This window comes from Silene latifolia, chromosome 9 (genome assembly GCF_048544455.1).
Source record: "Silene latifolia isolate original U9 population chromosome 9, ASM4854445v1, whole genome shotgun sequence".
NCBI lineage: Eukaryota > Viridiplantae > Streptophyta > Magnoliopsida > Caryophyllales > Caryophyllaceae > Silene > Silene latifolia.
The window spans coordinates 149,164,031-149,178,677 of NC_133534.1; positions in this window are offsets into that span (position 1 = coordinate 149,164,031).

Sequence of the window (14,647 nt, forward strand, 5' to 3'; positions counted from 1 at the left end):
CGGTGCCTGTGGAAAAAGCTTGAGAGTCTTTATATGACCAAGTCTTTGACCAATAAGTTGCTTCAAAGCAACGTCCGTTTAGTCCGAGAATGCGGGAAGGTATGCCTCTTCGAGATCATTTAGATCGATTAAACACAAATTTACTAGAATTACGTAATATTGATGTTAAGGTAGAAGATGAGGATGCCGCATTAATTCTGTTAGTTTCTTTACCGTTATCGTATGAGAATTTCGTACATCCTTTATTGTGGGTAAAGATATCATTATTACTCTAGAAGATGTTAGGTCGTCTCTTCATACTAGAGAATGCGCCATAAGGCGGCTGGTACAGTGTACAGACAATCAGGTGCAGGGGTTGCAGCCAGTGGGGGTTATGGACGGGGAAATTCGGGGAAGAAAAAGTATAAGAAGCCTTCTTATTCGGGTTCTTCTAATTCTGCTTGGTACTTCTTGTACTTCCGGTACTTCAGTAATTCTGTAATTCTGGTTCTTATGTTTCTAGAGGTCCTAAACCTAGTGATGTCTCAGAACTCACCGTAAAGGGAAGGGGCATTGGAAATTCGATTGTCCCAAGAAAGATAAACGAGAACAAGTCTAGTATCTGCTACTCTGTGGTGTAGCAGATGCAGGTTCCGAGGAAGATGATTATGCTCTAGTTACGGGTAGGGTCACGCATCACACTGATGTGTGGATTCTGGATTCTGGAGCATCTTACCATATATGTCCGCGCAGGGAGTGGTTTACAACTTATGAACAGGTAGATGGAGGCACTATTTCTATGGCGAATAGTGCAGTTTGCAGGATAGTTGGAATCGGCTCAGTCAGGGTAAGGACACATGATGGTAAATTTTGTACATTGAACGAGGTTAGACATGTTCCACTAATGACAAAAAATCTGATCTCCGTAAGCACGTTAGACAGTAAGGGTTTCAGCTTTCAAGGTGTAGGTGGAGTTCTGAACGTCTGCAAAGGTTCGAATGTAGTTCTGAGGGGTATCAAGCATGGTACTCTATATTATCTTCAAGGATCTACTCTGTCAGGTTCTTGTCATTTGCATCCTCGGATGTTGATAAAGAAGATTTGACTAAGTTGTGGCATATGAGACTTGGTCATATGAGTGAAAGGGGGATGCGGACTCACAAAAGAAGATCTTCGTGTGGTCACAAGGTCAAGAATCTGGATTTACTGTGAGCATTGTGTATTTGGGAAGCTACATCGCAGCAAGTTTCCTAAAGCAGTGCATAGGACCAAGAGCACACTTGATTACATCCATTCTGATTGTTGGGGTCCTTCTAAGGTGGAGTCTTTAGGAGGTCACAGGTATTTTGTGTCTATTATTGATGATTATTCCAGGAAGACTTGGATTTATTTGATGAAGCACAAAAACGAAGCCTTTACTCACTTTAAGCAGTGGAAGGCATTAATGGAGAATCAAACTGGGAAGAAGGTCAAGAGGCTCGCGAACGATAACGGCCTAGAGTTTTGTTGTTCGAGTTCGACGAGTTACGCAAGAATGAAGGGATTGCTAGACATCGTACATCAGAGATACACCTCAAAAAATGGTGTAGCAGAGCGAATGAATCGGACACTTCGGAGAGGGCAAGGTGCATGCTCTCTAATGCTGGACTAACAAGAAGATTCTCAAGGCGAAGCGTTAGTACAAAGATGCTATCTGATAAATCGGGGACCTCACACGAGTCTGAATCTCAAAACTCCATTTGAGATGTGGTTTGGTAAGTCTGCTGACTATTCTATTTTAAGGGCTTTTGGTAGTACTGCTTATTATCATGTTAATGAAGGTAAGCTTGAGCCACGAGCTAAAAAGGGAGTATTCGTGGGCTATGGGGATGGTGTCAAGGGATACCGTATCTGGTCTCCATCTGAGGGTAGGGTTATTTTGAGTAGAAATGTTGTCTTTGATGAAAATTCTATGGTTAATCCTACTGTGAAGTCTTATATGTTGTCAGATAGTAGTAGTAGTGTTGATAAATAGGTGGAGCAGCAAGACACTCTTGATGAGAGTGTACCACAGGAAGAAGATCAACCACTACAGTCCGAATCCGAATCTGTTCCATCAGATTCTTCATTACCAGTTCCGAATCAGCAGAGTTTGGCCCGTGAACGGTCAATCAGGCCTAATTTTGGGAAGCCTCCGAATAGACTTGGTTTTGAAAATATGGTGGGTTATGCACTTCAGGTTGCTGAGGAGGTGGATCCTGACTTACATGAGCCATCCACTTTCAAAGAAGCAGCAACATGTTCTGAATCGCCCAAAGGCTTGCCATGGGAGATGAGATGGAGTCTCTTCAAAAGAATCAGACCTGGGAATTATCCAAGAAGCCTCAAGGAAGAAAGATTGTTACTTGTAAATGGGTCTTCAAGAAGAAAGAGGGAGAGACTGCTGCTGAGGGTATAAGGTATAAAGCTCGATTGGTAGCTCGTGGGTTCAGTCAGAAAAAGAGGGGGTAGACTACAATGAAATATTTTCGCCAGTGGTCAGACATACTTCCATCAGAGTGTTGCTAGCAATAGTTGCACATCGGGATTTAGAACTCGAACAGTAGATGTGAAGACAAATTTTCCTACATGGAGAGTTGGAAGAAGAGATATACATGACTCGACCAGACGGTTTCCAGTTCCGGGTAAAGAAGACTATGTTTGCAAGTCAAGAAGTCCTTATATGGGCTAAAACAGTCTCCGAGGCAAAGCGATGGTATAAAAGGTTTGACAGCTACATGTTAGAGATTGGCTACACTAGGAGTCCGTATGATTGTTGTGTTTATTACAACAAGGTGAAGAATGAGTCTTTCATTTATCCGATCCTATATGTAGACGATATGTTGATAGGCTGCAGAGAGCAAGTCCGATGTTCGAAATTGAAGGGTCTTCTCGTCTTGAATTTGAGATGAAAGATTTGGGTGCAAGAAAGAAAAATTCTGGGAATGGAGATCTACAGGGATAGGAGCAAGAAGAAGCTTTTCTTATCTCGGAAAGGCTATATTCGAAGGTGCTAGCAAGGTTTGGCATGTCTCTTTGCTAAATCCATAGATACTCCTAGTGCATCGAATGCACACTGTCTTGCTTTCTCACCCAAGTCACCAAGAAAGGGAGTACATGTCCCGAGTTCCGTACTCTAGTGCAAAGGGTAGTTTGATGTATGCTATGGTCTCGCACTAGACCCGATTTAGCACATCGATCAGTGTGTGGTGAGCCGGTTTATGGGTGATCCAGGTAAAGAGCATTGGCAAGTTGTGAAGAGAATTTTTCGGTACCTTAAGGGTACATCTGATGTTGGTCTCATTTATGGAGGTGATAGAGAGTGCCTTGTGTCGGGTACTCGTTCGATTATGCAGAGATGTTGACAAAGAGACGATCAATGACTGGTTATGCTTTCACTCTTGGTGGTTCGATCGTCGGTTGGAAGGCTACATTGCGGCCTACGATTACTTTGTCTACTACCGAAGCGTAGTATATGGCGTTGACCGTAGCGCTAAAAGAGGGAATCGGTTAAAAGGACTGGTCGATGATTTGGGTCTACATCGAGCAAGCTATTGTATTCTCGTGACATCTTAGTGCAATATGCTTGGCTAAAGATCAAGTCCATCATGAGAGGACTAAGCATATAGATGTGAGATATCACTTTCTAAGAAATGAGAAGAGGATTAAGGTGAAAGAAGTGGGTACTGCTGATAACCCAGCAGACATGTTCACTAAGCCAGTTCCGCATAGCAAGTTCCAACATTGTTTGGACTTGCTAAATATCTGCAGTAAATAATTGCCCTCTTGGGGGCAATATCTGAGGGGGAAGGGAGAAGAGCTTTCTGGTACATCTGGCATTTATGGGAATGCATCTGGTACATCTGTCTGTTTGTGAGAGAATTCAAGTCAAGGTGGAGATTTGTTGGGTTTGTGCCTTGATTCTGTTAACCGCCGCTTCGAATAACTATGCGGGGGTCTCGCTGACCGGTCAGCGAGTCTGGGTCCAGGGGTGAAGCGCCCTGGTTTAGGGGTTCGGGGACGCAACGTAAGTCTGAGGGTGTAAATCCCATATTTTATTATTGTACTTTATTTTTGTAATCATTATTGTAAGGTTTACGTCCAAATCACATTCAAAACCGATTTATAAAACCTTGTTTCAAACCCCTTTCACGGACTAACAGGAGACAAACGTCGAGAAAGGACGCAGCAACTGCTGCGCCTCTTCGAAGGGTCGCAGCACTGCGCGCTTCTTCCGAGGTGCCTTAGTTCTGTATCGTTTCTTCTTCCTTCGTCTTTTGTTAAATCTGTTTGTTTTGTTTTGTCTTTGTTTGTTCATGTTTCATTGACACGATAATTCTAGTATAATATCTTTAACATGTAATTCGTTATTAATTAATTCATCTTTTAAATCCCGACTTAAATCCCTTATAATTCATATTTGCGGGTTTTCGTCATTAAAATCAATTCGGGTTTTTTTAGAGGTTCAATTCACCAATATTGAGTCTCTGAAATTCATCATTGGTATATTTTCATCTGTTTATCATCATCATCAATAGTTTAGCATTAATAACCTAATTAATCTAACTAGTTTGTTAATTTGTATCATTAATCCCGTAATTAACCTGTTTTAGGGGTTCGGGGACGCAACGTGGTCCCCGATGGGGGTTCGGGGGCAACGCCCCCGAAACTTAAACGGTATCCGTATCTGTTATTGGGCTAGGTCTGTCTTGGGCCTTTATTAGGTCATTCTGTATTAGGTTTAGAGAGTATTATATAAACTCTCTAATCCTCTACCTAGCAGTTATGCTTATCATACCGTCTGAATCTGTAATCTGAAAACTCCTCACATATCAATAAAACTCTCTCCCTTCTGCCCTGTGGACGTAGCTAACACACCGTTAGTGAACCACGTAAATCTGTGCGTTTGTCTTTTATTGTTCTTTATTTGTTCTTTCTTGCTTCTGTTATAACACATGTTTTATAGTTTTTATGACCAATTCATATGTAAATAATATATTAATCACTTCTATCCGAGTCAAATGTCCATAATCGATCCTTAAATCACCAATGAATATTAACAATTTGCAATTTCGGCTTCACGACCCGGGCCGAACTCAACTCAGAATGACGCGGCGTTTGCTTTGCGCCTCTTCCAAAGGACGCAGCTCTGCTGCGCCTGTTCCAGTTGAGTTCTGTCTCTGAACTCCCATTTCTGCCTTGACCTAGTTTATTAATTACGTATTAGTTAACTATTATTCGTATTATCACTAACAATTTGTTCGTTAATTTGTTTTCCTTTTCTTTTCTCAAACCATCCGTTTTAAATGTATTTTCGACGCAAATCAATTAATCAATTATAATTATTGTAATTTTAATTATTGCATTTATTTATTTATCGTATTGTATGATTATTTACTTTCTCTCACATGCAATTAACCTAAATTTCTACCTCGACATTAATGCATGTTAAACTACGTGTCTACCGACTTAGTTAATTTTCACATGCTAGGATTAATCTAATGGATGTTGCATTGTATGCATATAACCGACAACATATCGAGTATAGACGATCTTCCCTAATCATTAGTAGAGGCCGCTATCGAGGCGGGCGGGATTAGGTGTTCGATAAAAAGAGCTTCCTAATACGTACCCTCACCCCTTACTCCAGATCTCTGTGAACATCCGTGTTCATTGGCATCCACGAGAGTCATTCTAGACATAGAATACTAAGGGTAACGAGTTCTTGGTGTACATGTCACTACTTTGTGTCTTGACATGGCACGAGGTATTCGAACGGTTTCCAATTTTCCACAATAAATTGGTGGCGAGTCCATAAATGCAAAGCTTGCTCGCTTTCTACCCGAGCGACCCCCGTGGGCCCGCGTCTACACCTAATATGGCCACCTAGTTAATCTAATTAACTTAAACTATTACACTTCGGAAACCAACTCCTTGGTCCCTTGAGTCTTCATAAAATTGGCCTCCTTCTTTAGGATTTCGGAACGCCTTTCCGAAAACACCGTCTTCATGAAAACTTCATCTTTAGATGCTTCATTTAACTGCTAATAATTAAATTACATAACAATTTCCTATTTTATAATTTGTAAAAAAATTAAAATAAAAACTATTAATTAATTACAAATTGGGCGATGCGAAGTCACAATTAATTACAAAACAAGTCGATATTCCCTTACATTACGGTAAATACCAACTTCTACCTGAAACAGGAGTTGAATATGGGTATGTTGTTTTGGCAAGCAATCCAAGAAGTAAACTCCCTAAGCAAAGAATATCAATGCACATCATTCTGTTTCGAATTCAGAACTATGGTTATATTGTTTGCTTCATATCTGTAGTTGTACATGCGAGAAAATTACGTTCTTTACATGGATAAAATATTGAAGAAGTCTATCTTCCAATGGCTTTGGAATCAACAAGTTTTACCAAGGGGATTTTTCCTAAGAAGCCTTCAAAGACTGTCACGCGTGAATGCTATACCATTTCTGAAACTGACCTGTCAGTACTAACCAGATCATATCTCCCAAACCACGAAGTACCTTGGGGTAATTCTTTTTGGAGGTGGTAGTTAACTCAATTATATTTCTTTTGGTATATGTCTCACATATTGGTTCAACTTGAGCAGAGAGATATGAAGCGTCAAAGTTCCTGCTGGAACACGGCTGAATGCTGATCATTCTAGGCCTGACCTGCTAGTACTCAAGCGATCATATCTCGAGATTCAGCTAATGTTTTCAAGTGATTCTTGTTTGAGGTGAAATTTAACTCATCTAGATTTCATTTGGTACCTATGGGGCATTCTAATTCATCCTAAGGAGCGATATATAGAATCTGCAAGATAGGTCTGATTCCAGAATGCTATTGGAACGACCTGACTGACACTTGTATGCAACAAGGGCTTTTCAGACTATCTTGTAAGTATTAAGGTGCACATTAAAGGATGGTAAATGATCATATGATGACCCTTATAAGGTATGAATCAAAGGCTAGGCGAAAGAAGGCCTTTTTGAAGTGATAAATGCAACCAACATAACCTGAGCATGTGAAAGCGACATCATAGTGGTCCTGTTTTTGGACTGTTGCTCTTTCTTCTACTATTACAGCTACACCTGTCCTTGACCTCGAAAAATACTGAATCCTACACCTCATTTCAGAAACCTTGAGCTGCCAAATGAAGCTCACCAACTCTCCTACACTTGAGGACAAAAGGGGAGGCCTTAAAACAACCAATGACATCTCACCTTACTCTCCAAGTTTTATTTTGGTTTATTTCAAACTAAAAGCATTGTACTATTTTAATTCTTAGCCCTTGGATGATGCTAGGTCATCCAATGATGACACTTCTATCCCTAAGATTTCTTATTTATGTTTGCCTATATAAAGACCTCATTCTCGATTGTAAAGGATAGACTTTGAATACATAAAAAAACACTTTGCTTGTGCAAACTTTCATTCCTTCGTGGATTGCTTCCTTCCTTCGTGGAGTCCCTTAATTCTCGACCTTTGTGGTGTGATTAAGAAGACGAGTTAAGCTTACCTCTGTGGATGCTTATACTCCTTACTATCTTTACATTTATCGCATTTTATTTTGTTCATTAAAATCAGAAAATCGTCTCACAAAAACAGAAACTTCCTCCTTCTTTGTCATTGTTTTATTGCTTAAACTTCCAGTTTATTTGTTCATATTTGTCCTGTTTACAAACTACTCAAATTAGTCATAAGTTGCAAATTATATGCTCCAAATTGGTAATCAGAGCCTAGGTTACTTAGTCGAGTGGTTTTAAACACAAAAAAATCATTACTTTGTTCAAATAGCATTCCTGAAATCCTGATTTTTGTAAACTTGGGTTCTGAAATTTTGTTTCCATTTCTTTATTCACAACACAAAATACCCTTCATTTTCATAGAGCGACATCAAAGTCAGTATCTTTATAAAGATCCTTCCTTTCCTTTGAGAAATGAAGTTTTCAATGTTTATTGATGACTTTCACAAAGAGAATAATGTTTGTTTCAACCCCGAACTACCCCCTGTTTTTGACGACGAAGTGTATGATGGGGAAGCCATATTGGGTGCACGCAAGGACGAACAAGAGGATGGTTCTTACATAGTCCCATGCTTACCATCTCAGAATTTGCACGTCTATTTTGTTTCTTATTCTGATTTTGAAATAAGCTCTAAGGGAGGTAAAATCTATAACTTCCTTACCTCACATTTTCATTACTACATGTTGTTAAGGTTAATGATGAGTTTAGATGGTGGTTTATACCTTTTCACTTGGAGGGATGATATGTTGAGGCTCAACATGTATAACCTGTCCAATGTGGTGAAATGGTTGTGTTTTGCGGGTGTGGGATGTTTAGGACTTGCTTGTTTAAGGCTTGATAAGTTAAGCATGATGTTATTAAGTCTTAAATTGCTAATGGCACTGCTCTCAAAATTCAGAATCGGTTATCGATTCGAAATGAATCAAGTTATTATTCCATCTTGTTTTAATTTTTACACTCTGATTTTGGGAAATAATGTTGATATTTCTCATGCTAAAGCTTGCTTAAAGTGCTGTCATATTAATGGAATGGTAATGTCATATTTTACTTGTAGGATTAATGGAGTTTTAACTAACTATAAACCAACAATGACCTGTATAATGCAAATGGACAGTGGCATGAATCAGAGGGTTGTTGTTGCTTATCATGGAGATGTTTACTGTCATTTGGGTGTCGAAGTTTATGCATTTGGGTTGTCCATACTTGATGTTGGCACTGAGTTGGGAAGTATGAACCAAGGAACATCAAGTGCTGAGAATTATGCCAAGGAACTCGATGAATTATATTTTATATGTGGCGAATTTGGTGTCCCATTTGAGGAAAGGATCAGCTTCTACAATGGCTTACATTCCAAATTTGCTAAGACAAATAACCTACTTGATGTTGTATGGGTGCCTCAGATAATTGAAAATATTAGAAGGTTTCCTAGAGTGGTCATTGCTGAGTTTTTTCCCTTACTTAGAGTGTCGTCCAGGACGGATTCTACTGTCAAAAGAACTGTGAGGAGCACTATATTGGGGACTGTCATGAATGCTACCCAAGAGCATGAACTAAGCCATGAGGCTGATGTTGTTGCCATGGGTTTATTTAACCATCGTCTTCCTTGCCAATCCTATTGTGTTCATGTTTGTGACGAGGAAACAATTCTAGGGGTTAAAGGGTCTGACTTGGAAATATATACTTCACATATAAAGGGAAATGAATACATTAGGAGGTCATTTTGAGGGTATTTGGTTAAAGGAACAGGCTGAATTTGGGAACTTGATAGCTCCAAGAACAAGCTGTAAAGAAGGTGTAATTTGTAAATAAAACTGAATAATTTACAAAGCTATTGTACTAGGTATTTATAGGATGAGAGCTAGTCTAATTAAGGATAGAAAAGGGAGCCTATACATTATATTGTCTATAATTACAATATTGAGTGTATCACAGATTGATTATGTTTGCTTGATTTGTGGGGTTGATTGATTGTGCTATCTTTTCCTTATTTGTAGAGGTATTATGGCTAATACTCCCCCTCAAGATGGACTTAGGGGATCGAAGGCCAATCTTGTCGCGCAGGTCAAGGAACCGATGCTTGTGTAAAGGCTTGGTAAGTGTGTCAGTGAGTTGATCCTTTCCTGCAATGTGTTGAATGCGCATGTGTCCCAGTTGTAGCTGTTCACGAACGAAGTGGAATGACAGGGCCATGTGCTTCATTCTTGAGTGAAAGACCGGACTTTTGGCATATAAAGTGGCCGACATATTGTCAAAATAAACAACGGGCGGCTTTGTTATGGTGATGCCAAGCTCAAGAAGTAAATTTCGAAGCCATAGTGTTTCAGTAGTAACAGCAGCGACAGCGCAAAATTCGGCTTCAGTTGTAGATAGGGCTAGTCCTCGTTGTTTTTTGGAGGACTAGGAGATAGGATTACGACCAAGGTAAATGACATAGCCAGAAGTAGAGAGAAATGAGTCCTTATCGCCAGCAAAGTCTGCATCACAAAATGCGTGAAGACAAAGAGGTGAGGTACGGTATAGTTGGATTCCATGCGTGGAGGTGCCTTGAAGATATCGTAGTAAACGTTTGAGAGCTGTCCAATGGGTGGTAGTAGGATGGTGCAAGAATTGGGATAGTCGATTGACCGTGAAGGCAATGTCCGGCCTTGTGAGGGAAAGATACTGAAGACTACCAACTATTGCTCGATAGTCAGAGTGTTCGTGAATAGGTTTGTGGTCTTCACGAACATGGTGATGGTCAGTGGCAATAGGCTTGGCATTTGGTTTTGCTTCGGACATTTTGTATTTGGGTAATAGGTCATGTATGTATTTAGATTGGTTGAGGTGGAGGCCAAGGTTGTTTGGTGTCACTTCTATTCCGAGAAAATAGGAGAGTGGTCCTAGGTCTTTTAGAGAGAATCGTTTAGCAAGTTGTGTTATAAATTGTTGAAGTTGTTGAGGATTCGGTCCCGTGATTATTATGTCATCAACGTAGACAAGCATGTAAAGACACGTTGTTTTGGTTTTTAAAAGAAATAATGAGGAATCTGAAATGGATTGTTTAAAACCAAAGGTGACAAGGTAAGTTTTGAGTTCGGTGTACCAAGCTCGAGGAGCTTGTTTTAAGCTATATATGACCTTGTTTAATTTACAGACGGAGGTAGGTTGGGTCATGTCTACAAAGCCATGAGGTTGAGCCATGTAAACATCATCGGTTAGTGTACCTTGAAGGAAGGCGTTGTTAATGTCGAGCTGTCTTAAGGGCCAGGCTTGAGTGATAGCGAGCGAGAGTATAAGTCGAACAGTGGTGGGTTTTACCACTGAACTGAAAGTTTCATTGAAGTCGATTCTCGGTCTTTGATGAAAGCCTTTAGCAACGAGGCGTGCCTTGTATTGCTTTACAGATCCATCGGGGTTATTTTTGACGCGGTAGACCCATTTACAACCAACAATGTTGTGGGACGATTGACGAGGTACGAGCGTCCAAGTTTTGTTGTTTGTTAGTGCTTGAAATTCGGTTTCCATGGCTTGACGCCATTGGGGTAGAATGAGCGCTTGCTTGACGGTTTTGGGCAGTGAAGTGGAAGTGGGATTGATGTGAGCGAGGTTGGCATATTTAGGATTGGGTTTGCTGATGTTATTGGTTAAACGGGTAGTGACATTGTGAGTGGGTTCGCGGTTAGGTTGGGTCGATGGTTGAGTGTTTGTAGTGGAGGGGTTGGGTGGTAATTGAGTAGAGGGATTTGTAGCCGGCTGTTGCGTGGTGGTGGAGGGAGTGATAAGTGGCTATTGCGTGGTAGTGGAGGGGTTGATAGGTGGCTGTTGCATGGTGGTGGATGTAGGTGTCGAAGTGTGGGGTCGACGGGTGTAAGTAGAGTGAATAGGATGCCGGGATTGTTGTGCTTGCGGTGGTGGCAGTGGTGTGGGCGAAGTAGGAGATGTAGGTAGTATAGGAATTACAAGGGAACACCATTCATTGGGATCATTGTGTGTAGGTGGTAATGGCTCCTTTTGGAGTAGTCGGTGGTATGCAAATTCATCCTCGATAAATTTGACATGTCGAGACGTATAAATTCTATTGGTTTTGGGCTCAAGATAATGAAATGCACTTTGGGTGGATGAATAGCCAACGAAAATGCAAGGTGTAGAGCGATATTCAAGTTTATGTTTTGTGTATGGTTTTAGCCATGGATAGCAAAGGCATCCAAAATTATGCAATTTGTCATAGTCGGGTTTTGTATTATGTAGTTTAAAGTACGGTGTTTCACCATTTAATGTTTTTTAGGAAGACGATTAATGAGATATGTGGCCGTACTAAATGCAAATGGCCAAAATTTGGTGGGTATATCAGCGTGGGCGAGTAATGCGAGGCCTGTTTCGACAATGTGTCGATGACGTCTTTCGGCATACCCATTATGTTCGGGAGTGTGAGGTGGAGAGGTAAAATGGCTTATGCCATTGTTAAGTAGTTCGGGATTTAATTTTTGAAATTCTCCACCATTATCGGAAAAGAATTGTCTTATCGTTTTGTTGAAGTATTTCTCAACAAGTGCTTTGAAGCGAAGAAAGACTTGGGTGGTTTCGGACTTGTTTTTAAGTGGAAATACCCATATGTATTTGCTAAAGTGTTTGACAAATACAACATAATACTTGTAGTTTTCACGAGATAGTACCGGACTTGTCCATAGGTCCGAGTAGATTAGTTCTAAGGGTGTCATGGTTTTAAATGTTGAGTTCGCAAATGGTAGCTTTTTGCTCTTACTAATTTGACAAGAATCACAATAAGAGAAATTTGAAATCGGAAATGGTTCATTTTTATTAATATATTTCATTACATCAAAGGTAGGATGTCCTAGTCTATGATGCCATGAAAGGTGAGTTGAGCCTTTCTTGGTTAAATAAGCCATTGATTGCGTGTTGCTCAACTCGTAAACTCCATCTTTAGCCTTGCCCTGGAGAAGCGTTTTGCCCGTCGAAATTGCCTTAACAAAAAAAGATGATGATGAGAAAACTACATAAGCATTATTATCATGACATATTTTCGAGATAGATAATATTTTACGAGAAATTTTCGGTACATGTAACACATTAGTAAATTTAAGAGAAGAGTAAGGTAATTGAAATGAACCTATGTTGGCAATATCCAATGTCGAGCCATCTCCAATAACGAGGTCATCCGGGCCAAAGTAAGGTGAATGGAGCGCAAGTGTATCGAGGTCATGGGTTACATAATGCGAGGCTCCGCTATCAAGTAGATAATTCGGGTTGGAGTTTTGGTTGGGAAGAGGAGTAGTGGTTGCCGTGTGGGCTTGAGCAGGGGTGTACTGGTGTTGGCGTGGTGGTGGAGCAGGGAAGGTGATAAGCGGGTATTTTTGGCGGAAATACGGGCAGTGAGCAATGACGTGTCCAACTTGATGACACCACTGACAACGGCCTTTAAAAGGGCGTGAGGTTGCATTTTTGGGTGCGGAAGCGGGGGTGGCAGCGGGGTTGTATTGTGGTGTATTGGTGGTTTGACAGTTGTTACCACGGTAGTTATTGTTGTGGCGAAAGGCGGCATTAGCAGTAGGTTGAAATAGGTCAGATTGTGGTTGTTGGTCTAAGAGAACTTCATGATGCAGGAGCTTTTCGTGAAGCAACTCGAAAGAGATCGAATCGTCACATGCTCTCACGGCATCGATAACTGGTTTATATAAATTGTAATTAAGCCCACGAAGAATTTTCGAGACTATGTCATCAGGGTCTACGGTTGTACCCAATAAAGCTAATTGATCAATACAAGTTTTGATGGTGTTCATATAGTCACTGATCTTTTGATCAGCGGGTTTGACTATTGAGTTTAATCTTTCTTTAAGTTGAAGAACATGGGCTCGAGAAGGATTGTTATAGGTGCTCGAGAGTATGTCCCATGCCTCTTTGGCCGAGGTAGCACGCACGATTAGTGCCTGAACCGTGGCACTTAGTGTGCCCATTAGAGCCCCGAGGATCAAGCCATTCTGCTTGAGCCACGAGAGGTATGCGGGATTGGGTTGTTCTGTTTTGTCAGAACCGGTGATGGTGGGTGGTGGTGATGCGGTTAATCCATCGAGAAAGCCAAATAGGTTGTACCCGAAGAGGATATTCATAAGTTGAAACCGCCAAGAGAAATAGTTGAGCTGCGTGAGTTTTACACAGTGACTCAAATTGATTGAAATCAAGGGTTTGGTGGTTTCATGTGGGTTGGGAATCATGCTTTCGGGGTTGGTCATGGTTGTGAGTGCGGTGGAAAAATCAGAGGGAGTGGTGCGTTTGAAGGTGGTGGTGGGACGGGTAGAGAGAGGGTTGTTAGAGGATTTCTTATGACTCCTTGATACCATGTAAAGAAGGTGTAATTTGTATATAAAACTGAATAATTTACAAAGCTATTGTACTAGGTATTTATAGGATGAGAGCTAGTCTAATTAAGGATAGAAAAGGGAGCCTATACATTATATTGTCTATAATTAAAATATTGAGTGTATCACAGATTGATTATGTTTGCTTGATTTGTGGGGTTGATTGATTGTGCTATCTTTTCCTTATTTGTAGAGGTATTATGGCTAATACAAACAATATCATTCTAATCTATGATCCAGGTGGGGCATATAAGGAACCATCTCTTGAAGTTGCAGCTGATCAAGAGGACTTAAATATCCTAAATAGCTTCACGGGGATGTATCAACTAAAAGTAAGATTTGTTGCTGATCTGAGCTTGTTCCTGAGATTGTGATTGCTCAAATTTGATGGCAAATTTCTTTCAAGTTGAGAGGTTTTTGCAGCAGGAGCTAAGGGAATTGGTTGTTAACAAGGTTTATGATCAAACGGAATTTGAGGCAAATTCTTTTGAAGAACGAGAGTTTGAAACAGGAGTTGAATATAGGTATGTTGTTTTGGCAACCAATCCAAGAAGTAAACTCCCTAAGCAAACAATATCAATGCACATCATTCTGTTTCGAATTCAGAACTATTGTTATGTTGTTTGCTTCATATCTGGAGTTATACATGCGAGAAAATTACATTCTTTACATGGATAAAATATTGAAGAAGTATATCTTCCAATGGCTTTGGAATCAACAAGTTTTACCGAGGGGATTTTTCCTAAGAAGCC